Genomic DNA, 20,017 nt, shown 5'->3' on the forward strand with positions numbered 1-20,017 from the left:
GATAGCAAATTGGCTCCATGGAAGGAAGCAGAGGGTGATGGTGAAAGGTTGCTTATCGGACTGGAGGCCTGTGACTAGTGGTGTGCCTCAGGGTTCGGTGCTGGGCCCGTTACTGTTTGTCATCTACATCAATGATTTGAAGAAGAACACACAGGACAAGATTAGCAAGTTTATTGATGATGTAAAAGTGAGTGGTTTTGCAGATAGTGGTTGTGAAAGATTGCAGCAGGATCGGGATCGATTGGCCAGGTGGGCGGAGGAATGGTTGATGGAATTTAATACAGAGAAGTGTAAGGTGTTGCATTTTAGGAAGTCTAACAAGGGCAGGACCTACACAGTAAATGGTAGGCCTCTGGGTAGTGTTGTAGTGCAGAGGGATCTAGGAGTGCAGGTGCATGTTTTCCTTGAAGATCGAGTCGCAGGTGGTCAAAAGGGCTTTTGGCACATTGGCCTTCATCAGGCAGAGTATTGAGTATAGAAGTTGGGAGATTATGTTGCAGTTTTATAAGACTTTGTTGAGGCCACATTTAGAGTATCGATAACATCTTTCCTATAACATGGTGCCCAGAACTGAACACGAGGAATAGAGTCCCAGCCTACTCAACCTCTCCCTATAGCTCACACCCTCTAGTCCTGGCAACATCCTCGTAAATCTCCTCTGCACCCTTTCCAGATTGACAACATCTTTCCTAAAACATGAGAGGAATAGATTGGGTAGATGCACAGTCTTTTGCCCAGAGTAGGTGAATCGAGGACCAGAGGACAGATTCAAGGTGAAGGGGAAAAGATTTAATCTGAGGGGTAACTTTTTCACACAAAGGGTGGTGGGTGTATGGAACAAGCTGCCAGAGGAGGTAGTTGAGGCTGGGACTATCCCAACGTTAAATAAACAGATGGATAGGAAGTAGACAAAAATGCTGGAGAAACTCAGCGGGTGAGGCAGCATCTATGGAGCCAAGGAATAGGTGACGTTTCGGGTCGAGACCCTTCTTCAGACTGGATAGGCACATGGATAGGACAGGTTTGGAGGGATATGGACCAAAACCGGGCAGGTGGGACTAGTTTAGCTGGGACATTGTTGGGCAAGTTGGGCCGAAGGGCCTGTTTCCACACTGTATCATTCTATCACTCTCTGACAGTGATTTCTCTGCGAGAGATCAGGTGCCGATTTCTTTTTCGGTTGCTATTTTTGGACGCTCCGAGCCTTTTTTTTAATCCCGAAAAACTTCCTCTTTGAGGAAGCGCTGAAAGAAATCGGAAGTGAACAAGTGTCAGGGGGGAGGTTAATGAGCCGAACACTTGGCTGTGAATTACTGTAATCGGCTGATCTGCAGCCTTTGTGCCTGACACAAGCAGAGTTGCAGCAAGTAAACCATGGATGTGGTCGTCGACACACTCTATACACAAAATGCTGGAGTTACTCAGTGGGGCAGGCAGCATCTCTGGAGAGAAGGAACGGGCGACGTTTCGGGTCAAGCAAAGTCACCAATTCCTTCACTCCAGAGAAGCTGCCTGTCCCGCTGAGTTACTCCTGCAGTTTTGTGTCTAACCGATTTAAACCAGCATCTGCAGTTCTTTCCATCACAAATTCTTAAAGGGATTGGACAGGCTAGATGCAGAAAAAATGTTCCCCGATGTTGGGGATGTCCAGAACCAGGGGTCAAAGTTTAAGAATAAGGGGTAGGCCATTTAGGACTGAGATGAGGAAAAACCTTTTCACCCAGAGAGTTGTGAATCTGTGGGATTCTCTGCCGCAGAAGAAAGTGGAGGCCAATTCACTGGATGTTTTCAAGAGAGAGTTAGATGTAGCTCTTGGGGCTAACGGAATCAAGGGATATGGGGAAGAAGGCAGAAACGGGGTACTGATTTTGGATGATCAGCCATGATCAAATTGAATGGCGGTGCTGACTCGAAGGTCCGAACGGCCTCCTCCTGCATGTATTCTCTATGTTTCTACGTCCAGGTTTTGCAAACCGTCTGAAATAGTTGTGTGTTTTGTGAAGAATGGAGAAAAAAGAATGACCTTTGTCTGAGGAATGTGTTCAGCTGCGAGATTGAATGGGGGAAGCATTGAGTGGGAAGAGCCGCAAAGCATTGAACTGCACACAGCAACTGTGCTATTTAGTTTAGTTTAGAGTTACAGCTGAGAAACAGGCCCTTCGGCCCACCGAGTGCACACTGGTTCTATGTTATCCCACTTTCACATCCACTCCCCACACACAAAGATAGACACAAAATGCTGGAGTAACTCAGCGGGACAGGCAGTATCTCTGGAGAGAAGGAATGGGTGACGTTTTGGGTCGAGACCCTTCTTCAGACTCATGTTATTTCGACCTGAAACGTCACCCACTCCTTCTCTCAGAGACACTGCCTGTCCCGCTGAGTTACTCCAGAATTTTGTGTCGACCCTTATTGTACTCCCTACACACTCACAACTGTGCAGCCAGATCAGTTCTAACTCCATCTACAATCCTTGGAGCGCAGGAGGATGAGGGGTGATCTTATAGAGGTGTACAAAATCATGAGAGGAATAGATCGGGTAGACGCACAGAGTCTCTTGCCCAGAGTAGGAGAATCAAGGACCAGAGGACATTGGTTCAAGGTGAAGGGGAAAAAATTTAATAGGAATCTGAGGGGTAACTTTTTTCACACAAAGGGTGGTGGGTGTGGGAACGAGCTGCCAGAAGAGGTAGTTGAGGCAGGGACTAACCCAACGTTTAAGAAACATTTAGACAGGTACATGGATAGGACAGGTTTGGGAGGGATGTGGGCCAAAGGGCCTGTTATCACTCTATGACTCTATAACAAAGTCCTAAGTAAGTCCCAAGTCCTAAGTAAAGGGGCTGTCCCACTATACGAGTTTACCCAAGAGCTCTCCCGACATTAAAAAAAAATCAAATTTGCAGTAAGTACGTAGAATGTACGTAGCGGGTACGTCGGAGCTCGGGACGTATCTTAGCGCGGCTCGTAACGCTAACGGCAGGTACTCGGGAAACGCGGTAAGCTCCTGAAGATTTTTCAACATGTTGAAAGATGTCCACGAGAGCCCCGAGTACCTACGAGCGGCTATTACCGTAAATCTCCGAGTTCGAATCAGGGGAAACTCGGGAGAACTCTTGAATTACCTCGTACAGTGGGACAGGCCCTTTAGTCTCAAGTCCCAAATCCCCGTGTCCCATACGTAAGTAAATAGTGGTTTCAGCGGCAGGAGGCGAGAAACGTTGGAGGGATACGGACTAAACGCAGGCAGGTGGGACTAGTGTAGATGGGGCATGTTGGCCGGTGTGGGCAAGTTGGGCCGAAGGGCCTGTTTCCACACTGTATCACTCTATGAGTGAGTGGCTGTGAAGAGTGATGTGGTGCGCTGGAAAGGGATTGGAGTGGGGGTGGGGGAGATGAAGGAAGTGCAGTGTTTTCCTCGTTTATTTTTGTATCGTACTTCCTGCCTGGTTAAATATTAGCTCCCCCCCATTCCCCTCGCACACTATATATAGACCCCTGTGGACGTATTGGTTTAATTAACACACAGCTGAAGAATCTTGGGACAAGTTCTATTTTGATGTTTGGGATCTGTTGCAGGATGGGAGGTATTTCCTGTTGGGTTTTAGCGCGGGGGTGTCGTGGTAGGGGCCGGTGAAACATGAGTACAGCCGGCCTCTTGTCAAAATGCTCCCCCTCCCCCCCCCCCCCCCCACTCCACACTGTGGAGCTGCATCAGCAACCCGCCCCCCTCCTCTTCACACGCACATTCCAGCCAATACTCTACAAGCAGTGTGGCACAAAATATGTTTTTTTAAGTTAAGTTTTCAGCTTGAACTGGGAACTTGTTTTTCACGCTGGAGTTTATGTAATATTTACAGGTCTGTGTGTGTCTCTCTGTCTTTCTCTCTCTGTCTTTCTCTCTCTGTCTCTCTCTCTCTCTCTGTCTCCCTCTCTCGTCCTCCCTCTCTCTCTGTCTCTGTTTATCTGTCTCACTGTCTTTTTCTGTCTCTCTCTCTGTCTGTCTCTCTGTCTGTCTCTCTGTCTGTCTCTCTCCCTCTCTCTCTCTCTCTATCTCTGTCTCACTCGCTCTGTCATTCTCTTGGTCTCTTTCTGTCTCTCTCTGTCTCTCACTCACTCTGTCTCATTCACTCTGTCTCACTCACTCTGTCTCACTCACTCTGTCTCTCACTCACTCTGTCTCACTCACTGTCTCACTCACACTCTCTCTCTTTCTCTCTCTCTCTCTCACTCTCTCTCTCTGTCGCTCTCTCTGTCTCCCATCAGGCAAGAGGTACATAAGTGTGAAAACGCACACCTCCAGATCCAGGGACAGTTTCTTCCCAGCTGTTATCAAGCAACGGAACCGTCCTCTCACCAATTAGAGAGTGGTCCCGAGCTCCCATCTACTCACTGGAGACACTCGGACTATCTTTAATCGGACCTTGCCTTGTACTAAACCTTATTCCCTTTATCCTGTATCTACACTGTGGGCGGCTCGATTGTAATCATGTTTTGTCTTTCTGCTGACTGGACAGCGCGCAACAAAAAAGCTTTTCACTGTACCTCGGCACACGTGACGAGATGCCGGCCCACAAAGTCGGCGATGGGAACGGATCTGCCCGCTCCGGCCGGGCCGCAGTTCCAGAGCCCGGCTGCAGGGGGCAGATTCCACCCGGCGATCGGCCGCGGAAGTTCCGATGAGGTGGAGATCGCCCCCCCTCACCCGGCCTAGGGGGCACATTTTTGGTGGGGGGGGGGGGGGGGATTTCAAGGGCGCTCTCGTAATTATGTCACGGGTCAAAGGTGGCGGCTGCAGGAAAGTTGTCGAAAACAGTCTGAAGAAGGGTCTCGACCCTGACAGGCCACCTCTCCATGTTGTCCAGTGATAGACACAAAATGCTGGAGTAACTCAGTGGGACAGGCAGCATCTCTGGAGAGAAGGAATAGGCGACGTTGCGGGTCGAGACCCTTCTTCAGACTGATTCTCCAGAGATGCTGCCTGTCCCGCTGAGTTACTCCAGCATTTTGTGTCTATCTCTGGAAAACATAGAGAGGAGGCCTGTCGGGGTCGAGACTCCAGTAAGTTACTCCAGCATTTGTTGTCCCTGGAGGATATTTATTACCGTCATGGCTTCAAATGTTGATTTTGTGACTTAGTCCTGCTGCCCCATTTCTTAGTTTTGTTTAGAGATACAGCGTGCCCTTCGGCCCACTGAGAACGGAGACGAGGAAACACTTTTTCTTTAGAGCGGAGACGAAGAAACACTTTTTCACACAGAGAGTGGTGAGTCTGTGGAATTCTCTGCCTCAGAGGGCGGTGGAAGCAGGTTCTCTGGATGCTTTCAAGAGAGAGCTAGATAGAGCTCTTAAAGATAGCGGAGTCAGGGGATATGGGGAGAAGGCAGGAACGGGGTACTGATTGAGGATGATCACAGTGAATGGCGGTGCTGGCTCGAAGGGAGAGTTGCTGCCTCACCGTGTCAAAGACCCGGGGTCGATTCTGACCTCGGGTGCTGTTTGTGCGGAGTCTGCACGTACTCTGGATCCAAGGGTGCTGCATTATCGCCGTTCGGCCTGTATGAAGTGCGGGCTTGTCAGATTGCCGCGTGGTTTCCCTCTGGCATTGCAGGAGGCTGAGGGACGTGCCCGGGTCGGTGGGGGTCTGCTGAACTAAATCAGGCACTTTAGTCAAAGCATGATGATGGCGCTGTGGTAGAGTTGCTGCCTTGCCCCAGAGACCCGGGTTCGATCCCGACTACGGGTGCTGTCTGTACGGAGTCTGTACGTTCTCCCCGTGACCACGTGGGTTTTCTCCGAGATCTTCGGTTTCCTCCCACACTGAATAGTGTCATACACGTCATAAGGAAAGTACACAGTACAACATCTTGATAAAGAACTCCATCTCCTCTACCCACATCCACCAAGGGCTTTCATGTCTACCACTTTGGTTGAAATACATAGCCTGCCTTATTTTTAGCCACTCAACCAATCTACGCCACTCATATCAGCACCTTGTGTTCTGCTTGTGGTGAGCTTGCTAATTTGGAAGTTATATCCTCTCCCACCCCCCCCCCCCCCCCCCCCCCTCCCCACCACAACACTCCTCTCTTTTCCCTTCATAGGTTCACAGGTCATAGGAGCAGAGGCAAACCCATGTGACTCCAGAATAAGATGGCCTGAATATAAAATGGGATGAAAGTTCTATTGAACGCAACATGCTGGAGATACTCAGCAGGTCAGGCAGCGTCTGTGTGGTGGGAATGGACAGGATGGGACCCTTCTTCAGATCAAATCAGAAACAGCACTGTTTCTGGGGAAATAGGACTTGCAAATGGCTGATTGCCTTGTGAATAAGTAAGGACTTGTTTTTCAGTTTAGTGAGTTAGAAATTACCGACTGGAGACTTTTATTGTTTTTTGGTGCCACTACTGACCTTAAAGTCTTATGGAGCCATAGAGCCCAATTGGAGACTGCAATCGGCCCTTTACCCAAACTCAATGCTCGCATTTATTTCAAGAGGGCTTGTATACAAAAACAGGGATGTAATGCTGAGGCTCTATAAGGCGCTGGTCAGGCCGCATTTGGAATACTGTGAGCAATTTTGGGCACCATATCTGAGGAAGGATGTGCTGCCTCTGGAGAGGGTCTAGAGGAGGTTTACAAGAACGATCCCAGGATGAGTGGGTTAACCTATGATGAGCGTTTGTCGGCACTGGGCTTGTACTCGCTGGAGTTTAGAAGAATGATGGGGAACCTCATTGAAACATACAGATTAGTGAAAGGCTTGGATAGAGTGGATGTGGCGAGAATGTTTCCACTAGTGGGAGAGTCTAGGACTAGAGGTCACAGCCTCAGAATTAAAGAACGATCTTTTAGGAAGGAGATGATGTGAAATTTATTTAGTCAGAAGGTGGTGAATCTGGAATTCTTTGCCACAGACGGCAGTGGAGGCCAAGTCAGTGGATACTCTTAAGGGATAGAGATTCTTGATTAGTATGGGTGTCAGAGGTTATGGGGAGAAGGCAGGAGAATGGAGTTAGGAGGGAGAGATGGATCAGACATGATTGAATGGCGGAGTAGACCAGAGTAGGGGAATCGAGGACCAGAGGACATAGGTTTACGATGAAATGGAAAAGATTTAATAGGAATCTGAGGGGTAACTTTTTTCACACAAAGGGTGGTGGGCGTATGGAACGAACTGCCAGAGGAGGTAGTTGAGGCTGGGACTATCGCAATGTTTAAAAAACGGTTAGACAGGTACATGGATAGGACAGGTTTGGAGGGATATGGACCAAACGCGGGCAGGTGGGACTAGTGCAGCTGGGACATGTTGGCAAGTTGGGTTGAAGGGCCTGTTTCCACACTGTATCACACTATGCCTCTGGACACAATGAGCTAAATGGCCTAATTCTGCTCCAATGACATGAGTTCATTAACCCACAGAGATATGGATCACAAGCAGGGGGAGCAGATTAGTTTAACTTGGATTTAACGATTCGGGTCAAGACCCTTCTTCACACCTCTCGACCCGAAACGTCACCTATTCCTTCTCTCCAGAGACGCTGTCTGACCCATTGAGTTACTCCTACTCTTCATGTCTATAGACAACAGGTGCAGGAGTAGTGTTCAATGTTACTAGAGTAGTTTGTGTGTTCAATGTTACTTGTATTGAGGTTGGTCCTTAGTTTTCAAATATTTTGTACAAATATTTTGCGTTAGTCACGGTGGCCCAGCGGTAGAGTTGCTGCCTCGCAGAGCCGGAGACCCGGGTTCGATCCCGACCACGGGCGCTGTCTGTACGGAGTTTGTACGTTCTCCCCGTGACCCGCGTGGGTTTTCTCCGAGATCTTCGGTTTCCTCCCACACTCCAAAGACGTATAGGTTTGTAGGTTAATTGGCTTGGTATAATTGTAAATTGTCCCTAGTGTGTGTAGGACAGTGTTAGTTGGCCGAAGGGCCTGTTTCCGCGCTGTATCTCTAAACTAAACTAACCAATGCATTAAAAAAAAATAATGACACAAGAGACCTCATGTCTGTTCGTTACTGTCGATACTGTTGATTCATGATTTCCCTGTACAAATGTGGATATTCATGTTCAGATGAATTGTGCCCAGCTGCATGTCACCTGATGTTGTGCTCTTTGATGTCAGGCGCCCCCCCTCCTTAACTCATTCATGATTCACATTTGGTTTCATCTCATAACCAGTCACTTCTGTATTTGAAAGATGCAGACACAAAATCACAGAGTAACTCAGCGGGACAGGCAGCGTCTCCAGAGAGAAGGAGTGGGTCGAGACCCTTCTTCAGACTCAGAAGTTGTTTCGACCTGAAACGTCACCCATTCCTTCTCTCCAGGGATACCGCCTGTCCCGCTGAGTTACTCCAGCATTTTGTGTCTGCCCGTCTTATACTTCCATTACACTCACAATTGTGCAGCCAAATTGGTTAGACAATAGACAATAGGTGCAGGAGTAGGCCATTCAGCCCTTCGAGCCAGCACCGCCGTTCAATGTGATCATGGCTGATCATCCCCAATCAGTACCCCATTCCTGCCTTCTCCCCATATCACCTGACTCCGCTATTTTTAAGAGCCCTATCTAGCTCTCTCTTGAAAGCATCCAGAGAACCGGCCTCCACCGCCCTGAGGCAGAGAATTACACAGACTCACCACTCTCTGTGAGAAAACGTGTTTCCTCGTCTCCGTTCTAAATGGCTTACCCCTTATTCTTAAACTATCCCCCTGGTTCTAACTCCATCCACAACCCATGGAGCGCAGGAGGATGAGGGATGATCTTATGGAGGTGTATAAAATCATGAGAGGAATATATCGGGTAGATGCACAGAGTCTCTTGCCCAGAGTAGGGGAATCGAGAACCAGAGGACATTGGTTTAAGATGTGGGGGGGGGGGGGTAAAGATTTAACTGGAATCTAAGGGATAAGTTTTTAACACAGTGGTGGGTGTATGGAATGACGTGTGAAAACGTCTCGACCCGAAACATCACCCATTCCTTCTCTCCAAAGATGCCACCTGTCCCGCTGAGATACCCCGGCATTTTGTGTCCATGATGTGAACCAGCATCTGTAGTTCCCTCCCTACACACACTTCCACATCTGGAATACACCTGCAAGTTTCATTGATGAATATCACAGTCACACAGGGCGGTGACAAGCCTTTCGGCCCAACTTGTACATGCCGACTAAGATGCCCCATCACCCATGTCTCCACGTCTGACTCATATCCCTCTAATCCTTTCTTATCCATGTACCTGTCCAAATCTATCTATCTATCTATCTATCTATCTATCTATCTATCTATCTATCTATCTATCTATCTATCTATCTGTCTGTCTGTCTGTCTGTCTGTCTGTCTGTCTGTCTGTCTGTCTGTCTGTCTGTCTGTCTGTCTGTCTGCCTGACTTGTGGCTGCCAGTCTTTCATTCGGTGCTAGATTTTTTCCATTTCAGTAGAGATTTCACTTTTCATTCCAAGTATCTACTACTGATTAAATTTTGTCGTGTTTATGTACACATTTTTAATAAAATCCTTCTCCCCCCCTCCAAAATTTCAAAAAAAAAAACTGGCTTCTCACCCATAGAATGTTGGTGAACGTTCCATCGTGTGATGTCACAATGCCCAATGTTCACAGATGTCCAATCGGAATGGAACCATTTACATATGCCTTTGCACCAGCCCCAGCCCCAGCCCCTCCCCCCCCACCCCCGCAGCCTGTGTCGAAGCGCGTCATCACGTGTGTGGGAATAGAGAAAGAGGATTGGGGGTGAGGGAATGGGGAACAGATGGACTGTCCCTACCTCTCCCTCCCCACTCTTTCCCCTCTCTCCCCCCACCCCTCTCCCTCTCCCTCCACGATGTTTCCCCTCCCTCCCCTACCCCATCTCCCTCCTCTCCTTCCTCCCCCATCCCCCCCTCCCCCACACCTCTCTCCCCCTCCCCCACCCCTCTCTCCTCCCCCTCTCCATCTCCCTCTCCTCACCCCTCTCCTCCGCCTCCTCCTCCCACCCCCATCCCTCTCTCCCTCCCCCCCTTCCCTCCCCCACCCCCTTCCCTCTCTCCCCCACCTTCCTCCCCCCACCCCCTTCCCTCCCCCACCCCTTTCCCTCTCTCCCCCTTCCCCCTCCCCACTCTTCCCCCTCCATCCACACTCTTCCCCCTACCCCATCTCCCTCCTCGCCTCCCTCCCTCACACCTCTCTCCTCCCCTCCCCATCCCTCTCTCCTCCCCTCCCCATCCCTCTCTCCTCCCCTCCCCCACCCCTCTCTCCTCCCCCTCTCCATCTCCCTCTCCTCACCCTCCTCCTCCCACCCCCATCCTTCCCTCCCCCACCCCTTCCCTCTCTACCGCCCCCTTCTCTCTCCCCCCGCCTCCTTCCCCCTACCCCTCTGTCCCTCTTCCACCACTCCCCCTACCCCTCCCTCCCCACTTCCACTTCTCTCCCCCTTACCCCACCCCCCTCCCTCTCTGTCCCCCACCCCTCTCTCTCCCCCTCCATTCCCCCTCCCTCCCCTCTCCCCCCCACCCCTTCCCCTACCCGTCTGTCCCTCTTCCACCCTCCCCCACCCATCTCCCCCTCCCTCCCTCCCCACTCTTTCCCCTCTCTCCCCCACCCTCCACAATCTTCCCCCTCCCCTACCCCACCTCCCTCACTCCCCCATCCATCCCCCATCCCTCTTCCCCTCTCCTCCCCTCCCCCACCCCTCTCTCCTCCCCATCCCCACCTCCCTCCCTCCCCCACCCCTCTCTCCTCCCCTCCTCCTCCCACCCCCATCCCTCTCTCCCCACCCCTCCCTCCCCACCCTTCCCCCTCTCTCCCCTCCCCATCTCCCTTCTCCCCTCCCTCCCCCCCCTCCCCCCCTCTCCCCCCCCCCTCTCTCTTCCCACCCCTCTCTCCCCCCCCTCTCCATCTCCCTTGCCAAAGACATTCTTGCCATAGAGGGAGTACAGAAAAGGTTAACCAGACTGATTCCTGGGATGTCAGGACTTTCATATGAAGAAAGACTGGATAGACTCGGCTTGTACTCGCTAGAATTTAAAAGATTGAGGGGGTATCTCACAGAAACTTACAAAATTCTTAAGGGGTTGGACAGGCTAGATGCAGGAAGATTGTTCCCGATGTTGGGGAAGTCCAGAACAAGGGGTCACAGTTTAAGGATAAGGGGGAAATCTTTTAGGACCGAGATGAGAAAAACATTTTTCACACAGAGAGTGGTGAATCTCTAGAATTCTCTGCCACAGAAGGTAGTTGAGGCCAGTTCATTGGCTATATTTAAGAGGGAGTTAGATGTGGCCCTTGTGGCTAAAGGGATCAGGGGGTATGGAGAGAAGGCAGGTACAGGATACTGAGTTGGATGATCAGCCATGATCATATTGAATGGCGGTGCAGGCTCGAAGGGCCGAATGGCCTACTCCTGCACCTAATTTCCATGTTTCCCTCTCCTCACCCATCTCCCTCTCCTCCGCCCACCCCATCCCACTCTGCCCCATCCCCTTCCCTCTCTACCCACCCCCTTCCCTCTTCCCCCCACCCCTTCCCCTACCCCTCTAACCCTCTTCCACTACCCCTCTAACCCTCTTCCACCACTCCCCCTACCCCTCTCCCCCTCCCTCCCCACTTCCACTCCTCTCCCCCTCCCACTCTCCCTCCCCACTCTTTTCCCTCTCTCCCCCACCCCTTTCCCTCTCTCCCCCACCCCTTTCCCCCTTCCCACTCTTCCCCCTCCATCCACACTCTTCCCCCTCTACCCCCTACCCCATCTCCCTCCTCGATTCCCTCCCCCTCCCCCACAGCTCTCTCCTTCACCCCTCTCCCTCTCCCTCCCCCACCCCTCTCTCCCCCTCCCCTCTCTCCCCCACCCCTTCCCCTACCCCTCTGTCCTTCTTCCACCACTCCCCGTCCCTCTTCCACCACTCCCCCTACCCCTCTCCCCCTCCCTCCACACTCTTCTCCCTCCCTCCCCTACCTCATCTCCCTCCTCCCCTCCCTCCCCCACACATCTCTCCCCTCCCCCATCCCTCTCTCCTCCCGTCCCCCACCCCTCTCTCCTCCCCCTCTCCATCTCCCTCTCCTCACTCCCTCTCCCCCCCACCCCCCTTCCCTAACCCACCCCCTTCCCTCTCCCCATTCTTCCCCCTCTGCTCTCCCTCCCAAATCTCTCACCACTCCCCGCTACCCCTCTCCCACCCCCATCTCCTCCCCCTCTCCCCTCCCTCCCCTCTTCTCACCCTCCCCTCTCCCCACCCCGTCTCCCCCTCCCCCCCTCGCCCACCTGTGTGTTTGGGGGGTGGTTAGTGTGAGTGTGATGCCGCAGCTCCCCCCCCCCCCCCCCCCCCCGCAAACGCGCGTTGGGGAAACAGACCCAACGGGTCTGCACTTGGTCTAGTGGCTTTTAAATGCTGTTATAGTCCCTGCTTCAACTACCTCCTCTGGCAGCTCGTTCCATACACCTACAATCCTCTGTATGGAAGAAGTTGCCTCTCGGGTTCCTAATAAATCTTTCCCATCGCACCTAGATCCCTGAGAAATAAAAGCAATATTTGGTTAAAAAAAAAGTTATTTTTGTTTAAATTCTGCCAACATGTGCGTGCATGTGTGTCGCTCAGTTTCGGCCTCTCAGTCTCAGTCATTCTCTCTCTCTCTCCCTGCTCTCTCTCTGTCTATCCACTCTCTCTCTGTCTCTCTCTCTGTCTCTCTCTCTCTCTCTCTGTCTCTCTCTCTGTCTCTCTCTCTCTGTCTCTCACAATTTTTCAATTTAATTTCAATTTAAAAAACTTTATTGGCATGATAAAATGCATCGTTATTTTGCCAAAGTATAAAACATAACATACATACTGTATTTAAAATGCATAAATATAAATACAAGTAAACAGTGCATGGATAGATATGTCCCTGTACACATACTCGCAATAGACCTATAGCCCTTTATTGATTGCTACACGTTCTTGCAGCTGTAAGCTGTACAACACAATAGCAAGTTTAGCAATTCAATATTAATTTATTTCTGTCTCCCTCTTTCTCTCCATCTCTCCCTCCCTCTCTCCCCCTCTACCTGTCCCCCACCATTTAAATACCACCAGCTTGCTGCTTCTCCCACCCTCATCCCAAACTCGCTGCTGTCTGTCGCTATGTTTGTATTTGGTATCCACTGTTTTTTTAGGAGGTTGGAATGTTCTGAGATTTTCCGAGGGGCACAATCATTCTGTGCTGCATTTTTGTTAAAGAGAATATGTACTTGTGTTGCAAACAAGGTTGAAGATATTAAATAAACACAACTCCTTCACAGACGTGCGTAAAGTTGTGAGTGTCCTGGATATTAATTCACATAACGTCGACGCTGAGGAAATGATGCTGATATTTTAAAACTACTGATGCTAGCTATTTCTTTTGTACATGATTTAATTGCTTACAGATGGTACGACTTTGAGCAAAGAAATGATGTAATGCTTGGTGTTCACAGTACTTTAAAATGGCAGCAAATTTTAGTTTAGTTTAGTTTAGAGATACAGCGCAGAAAACAGGTCCTTCGGCCCACCGAGTCCGCGCCGACCAGCGATCCCCGCGCACTAACACTACCCGACACACACTCGGGACAAATTTACAATTTTACCGAAGTCAATTAACCTACAAGCCTGTACGTCTTTGGGGTGTGGGAGGAAACCGGAGATCCTGGAGTAAACCCACGCAGGTCACGGGGAGAATGTGCAAACTCCGTACAGACAGCACCCATAGTCAGGATGGAACCCGGGTCTCTGGCGCTGTAAGGCAGCAACTCTAACGCTGTGCCACTGTGCCACCCTGTGCAGCAGGGAATTAGTTAATTAGCGAGATAGATTATCCATTCTTGTTTTGGTGGTGATTTTGGGATAATTATTGATCAAACTAGCGAGGGAATTCCTAGCTCTGTTTTAGTTTATAGATTTTAGGGCCTAATATTGACAAACTAGAGGCTATTCTGCTTTGTAAAAGTCAGCACGGTGGCGCAGCGATAGAGTTGCTGCCTCACAGCGCCAGAGACCCGTGTTCGATCCTGACTACGGGTGCTGTCTGTACGGAGTTTGTACGTTCTCGTTTGTACGTGACCGACGTGGGTTTTCTCCAAGATGGCCTACTTCCACGATAGACAATAGGTGCAGGAGTAGGCCATTTGGCCCTTCGAGCCAGCACCGCCATTCAATGTGATCATGGCTGATGTATCATGAAAACGAGCCCACTGAGCCCACGCCGACCATCGATCACCCGTTCACACCAGTTCTATGTTAAGCCAGTTTCTCATCCACCTTACACGCTCGCGACAATTTTACAGAAGCCAATTAACCTACAAACCCGCACGTCTTTGGGATGTGGGCACCCAGGCGGTCATAGGGAGAATGCCGGGGGCCCAAGGACCTGTTTCTAAGCTCATAAATTCATAGGTGATAGAAGCAGAATTAGGCCATTCGGCCCATCAAGATATAGGAACAGAATTCGGCCTTTCGACCCATCAAGTCTACTCTGCCATTCAATAATGACTGATCCCACATAGGAGATTAGTGGGCAAAATTAGGGCACATGGTATTGGGGGTAGAGTGCTGACATGGATAGAACATTGGTTGGCAGACAGGAAACAAAGAGTAGGGATTAACGGGTCCCTTTCAAAATGGCAGGCAGGGACTAGTGGGGTACCACAAGGCTCGGTGTTGGGACCGCAGCTATTTACAATATACATCAATGATTTGGATGAAGGGATTCAAAGTAACATTAGCAAATTTGCAGATGCCACAAAACTGGGTGGCAGTGTGAACTGTGAGGAGGATGCTATGAGGATGCAGGGTGACTTAGAAAGGTTGGGTGTGTGGGCAGATGCATGGCAGATGCAGTTTAATGTGGATAAATGTGAGGTTATCCACTTTGGTAGCAAAAACAGGAAGGCAGATTATTATCTAAATGATGTCAAGATGGGAAAAGGGGAAGTACAACGGGATATAGGGGTCCTTGTTCATCAGTCAATGAAAGTAAGCATGCAGGTACAGCAGGCAGTGAAAACGGCGGTGGAGACCGGTTCTCTGGATACTTTCAAGAGAGAGCTAGATAGGGCTCTTAAAGACAGCGGAGTCAGGAGATATGGGAAGAAGGCAGGAACGGGGTACTGATTGGGGATGATCAGCCATGATCACATTGAATGGTGGTGCTGGCTTGAAGGGCCGAATGGCCTACTCCTGCACCTATTGTCTATTGTCTATTTATCTCTCCCACCTAACCCCATTCTCCTGCCTTCTGCCCATAACCCCTGACACTCATACTAATCAAGAATCTATCTATCTCTGCCTCAAAAATATCCATTAAGTTGGCCTCCAGAGCCTTCTGTGGCAAAGAATTCCAGATTCAGCACCTTCTGACTAAAGAAATGCCTCTTCCACCTCCTTCCTGAAGGAAAGTCCTTTAATTCCGAGGCTACGACCTCTGGTCCTAGACTCTCCCACTAGGAACATCCTCTCCACATCCACTCTATCCAGGCCTTTCACTATTCGGTTAATTTTCAATGAGGCCCCCCCTCCCCCCCCACCCTCATCCTTCTAAACTCCAGCGAGTACAGGCCCAGCGCCGTCAAACGCTCATTCCTGGGATCATTCTCGTACTCTTATGATACATTTCAAAACTAAAACCAAGAGGTGCTTTTGCTCATAGCAGCTGCCATGTATACTGTAGCGTCCCCCTCAGCTTTGCCTGGACATTCAATACTGGGGCATTTAAAGTATTTCCGTAGCATTAGTACATTGTTGTACTCCGGGTCATTCATGAAAATGAGTGCATTTTTTTCCAATCTGTGACCATTTGCAAGGACCTGTGAACTTGCGTGATGGCGGCTATTTTGTGTGGATTTTGTTAGGCTGCGGATCAATGGGGACGGAGATCATGTGGAATAAAATGTTGTGGCACTCTCGTCGGAGAATGGATTGCTGAACACTTTAAACCCCCCCCCTCCCCCCTCCCATTCCCACACTGACCTTTCTGTCCTGGGCCTCCTCCATTGTCAGAGTGAAGCCCAGCGCAAATTGGAGGAGCAGCACCTCATACTTCGCTTGGTCAGCTTACATCCCAGCGGTAAGAACATTGACTTCTCTAACTTCAAGTAACCCTTAGACAATTGACAATAGGTGCAGGAGTAGGCCATTCGGCCCTTTGAGCCAGCATTGCCATTCAATGTGATCATGGCTGATCATCCCCAATCAGTACCCCATTCCTGCCTTCTCCCCATATCCCCAGACTCCGCTATTTTTAAGCCCTATCTAGCTCTCTCTTGAAAGCATCCAGAGAACCTGCCTCCACCTCTAAGGCAGAGAATTCCACACTCACCACTCTCTGTGAGAAAAAGTGTTTCCTCGTCTCCGTTCTAAATTGCTTACTCCTTATTCTTAAACTATGGCCCCTGGTTCGGGACTCCCCAACATCGGGAACATGTTTCATGTTTCTAGCGTGTCCAAACCCTTAACAATCTTAAATGTTTCAATAAGATGCCCTCTCATCCTTCTAAACTCCAGAGTGTACAAGCCCAGCTGCTCCATTCTCTTGTTTTCCCTCTCTCTCCATCCCCTCTCCCATCCTAGTTCTCCGACCAGTTTGACCATCCTCCTGATCAAATTTTATCTCTGTACTCCTCGTTGTCACCTTCCCCGAGCTAACAATGACCTATTCGATATTTTCCTTAAACTTTGTTCCATTTGATCTCTCCTTTTTACACCTTAACCTTCCATATCTCTTGTTTCTCTCTCCCCTGACTCTCGGTCTGAAGAAGGGTCTTGACCCGAAATGTCACCCCATTCTAGGGTTGCCAACTGTCCCGTATTAGCCGGGACATCCCGTATATTGGTTTGTCCCGTACATGACCACCCTTGTCCCGTATTTGATCGCTACTACTCGGGTCGAGGGGACTGTTGGGTCGGAGCGCCGCGTCCGGCCCCGCCTCACCCGTCCCGACGTAGTGCAGCCCATGGAGTGCAGCAGCAGCAGCGCCTCGCCCATGGCCCCGTCGGTCGGCGCAAAGATTTTGTACATCCCAAAATCCTGGGGTGCCGCGCGCGACTGCGCGTCACCATGCACCATGCATCTCGTGACGCGTAAATTATGTGGCGCAAATGACGCCTAAGTGGGACAGGCCCATGCTCCAGTTGCAATGATACAAACCAAAGATTGCCCTTAACATTGCCTCATCCCTGGTACATTAGTGTTCAATAGCAGCAACATTTGTCAGGACAAATGGTAATGGTGCATGTAAATAGAACAAACTATTTGTTAAACGTTTGCATTGAAACAGCTCATACTGTACTAAAATATTGCAAAGATAATTTTAACTTTTGAATAAATTTAATTTTGGATCAAAAGATGCCAAAATAAAAAGTGCGCTTTTTTTAGAAAGGGCGTGTGTAGTTTTTGGCCGTCTTTAGGACAACATCTAGGCATATCTTTCATTCATTTGTGTGTGTAGGCAGGAACTGCAGATTCTGGTTTAAACCAGCTTGACAACATCTTTCCTGAGATAGACACAAAATGCTGGAGTAACTCAGCGGGACAGGCAGCATCTCTGGAGAGAAGGTATGGGTGACGTTTCGGGTCGAGACCCTTCTTCAGACTGACCCACTGCCTGTCCCGCTGAGTTACTCCAGCATTTTGTGTCTATCTTTCATTCATTTGTCCTACATCAATGCTGGTGTCTCGCATTTCCCTTTTCCCCTGACTCTCAGTCTGAAGAAGGACCTCGACCTGAAACGTCTCCCATCCCTGTTTCTCCAGAGATGCTGCCTGACCTGCTGAGTTACTCCAGCCACATTGTGTCTCTTCAGACAGTGAACGTGGCAGGAATTACATGACCGATGATCGCTTCTTTTGCAGTGGGTGCGGGGTGTGAGTTACCGTTATAGAGTCACAAAGAACCAGGCCCTTCGGCCCAACTTATCCATGCCAATCAAGATGCTCAAACAAAACTAGTCCCATTTGCCCACATTTGTTCCATATCCCTCTCAACCTTTAAGAATAAGGAGTAAGCCATTTAGAACGGAGACGAGGAAACACTTTTTCTCACAGAGAGTTGTGAGTCTGTGGAATTCTCTGCCTCAGAGGGCGGTGGAGGCCGGTTCTCTGTATCTTTTAAGCGAGAGCTGGATAGGGCTCTTAAAAATAGCGGAGTCAGGGGATATGGGGAGAAGGCAGGAACGGGGTACTGATTGGGGATGATCAGCCATGATCACATTGAATGGCGGTGCTGGCTCGAACGGACGAATGGCCTACTCCTGCACCTATTGTCTATAATACCGATGGCTTGTAAACTATACTGTACAAGCGGAATATCTTCTCCACAGGCAGACAGATACAGTCTGAGGAAGGGTCTCGACACGAAGCGTCGCCCATTCCTTCGCTCCAGTGAGGCAGCCCGTCCCGCTGAGTCACTCCACCATTTTGTGTCTGTCTTCGTTCCTTCCTACACATGTCCTCCAGAGATGCCGCCTGACTCAATAAGTTACTCCAGCACTTGGTTGTTGTTGTTGTAAACGTTCAGCTGCAGTTCCTGGCTCCAACATGTGGGAGCTACGAGACACAGCTTGTAATGCCCATTAAACTCTTGAGGTTGAGATTAGCAGACCGACGACTGGAGGTTGTGGGTTTAGTGTGGGAGGGTGAGCGGCCTGAGAAAAAGAGCATGGGAAAATGTGAGTTAAGTCAGCGAGCAGATTACGAGAGAACAACTCTTTCTGACCCCCTGGGGCCTTGGAGAGTACCACACACATGTGTCCACAGACCTGTTGGAACCCTTTAGTTTCAGATTTAGATTCTTAAGGGATCGGACAGGGCTGAATGCAGGAAAAATATTTCATGATGTTGGGGAGTCCAGAACCAGGGGGTCACAGTTTAAGAATAAGGGGTAGGCCATTTAGGACGGAGACGAGGAAAAACTTCTCCACCCAGAGAGTTGTGAATAGACAATAGACAATTGGTGCAGGAGTAGGCCATTCGGCCCTTCGAGCCAGCACCGCCATTCAATATGATCATGGCTGATTATACAACATATCGGTGCCCCGTTCCTGCTTTCTCCCCATATCCCTTGATTCTGTTAGCCCTAAGAGCTAAATCTAATGCCCCTGTCCCACTTAGGAAACCTGAACGGAAACCTCTGGAGACTTTGCGCCCCACCCAAGGTTTCCGTGCGATTCCCAGAGGTTGCGGGAGGTTGCAGGTAGGGAGACTGACAAAAACCTCCGGGAATCGCACGGAAACCTTGGGTGGGGCACAAAGTCTCCAGAGGTTTCCGTTCATGTTTCCTAAATGGGACAGGGGCATAACTCTCTTGAAAACCTCCAGTGAATTGGCCTCCATTGGCAGAGATTCACAGCTCTTTGGGTGAAGAAGTTTTTCCTCATCTCAGTCCTAAATGACCTACCCCTTATTCTTAAACTGTGACCCCTGGTTCTGGACTCCCCCAACATGGAGAACACTTTTCTTGCATCTAGCCTGTTAAATCCTTGACGAATGTAATATGCTTCTATAAGATCCCCTCTCATTCTTCTAAATTCCAGCGAATACAAGAAGTAAAAAGCAAATTTGTGGTTTTGTGTTTGATTGAAAAAGAGTAACCTGTACAGGTCCACCCTGATCTTCCAGTAACTGGTGCCCCCCCCCCCCCCCCTTAATCCTCCCCCCGAAAATGTGGCCCCTAGGCCGGGTGAGGCGGCTAATCTCGACTCCATCGGGACTTCCGCAGCCAATCGCCGAGTGGAATCTGCTCCCTGCAGCCGTGGCTCTGGAACTGCGACCCGGCCAGAGCCGGAAAATCCGTTCCTTTCGCCGACCTCCGAGGCCGGACTTTGAGAGCCGGTATCTCGGCCCCCCGCCGGTCTAGGCGGAACGTCCCTGTGCCGTTGGACTCCGCTCAGAGGCCGTAACCTCTGTTGGTAAGGCAAAGCGGATAATCCGGCAAGGCCCTGGAACCAAGGGTGTCGGCAAATCGCTGGGTGGACCAGTACTTGAAGGGTGTGAATTGGTCATTGGTA

The 20,017-nt window shown here is 50.0% G+C and overlaps 1 protein-coding gene and 1 long non-coding RNA gene across 3 annotated transcripts in view; both read left to right on the plus strand.

Annotated features, from left to right (window-relative positions):
- The window catches only part of sdc2 (syndecan 2), a 90,196-nt gene that overhangs the window by 57,570 nt on the left and 12,609 nt on the right, over nt 1-20,017 (plus strand). The window lies entirely within an intron of this gene.
- On the plus strand, nt 7,302-19,995 carry LOC116972499. Its single transcript, XR_004411820.1, has 3 exons — nt 7,302-7,311; nt 13,897-13,900; nt 19,930-19,995. It is a non-coding gene; the product is annotated as an uncharacterized LOC116972499 (long non-coding RNA).

Source organism: Amblyraja radiata, chromosome 4 (genome assembly GCF_010909765.2).
Source record: "Amblyraja radiata isolate CabotCenter1 chromosome 4, sAmbRad1.1.pri, whole genome shotgun sequence".
In the NCBI taxonomy this organism is placed as follows: Eukaryota; Metazoa; Chordata; class Chondrichthyes; order Rajiformes; family Rajidae; genus Amblyraja; species Amblyraja radiata.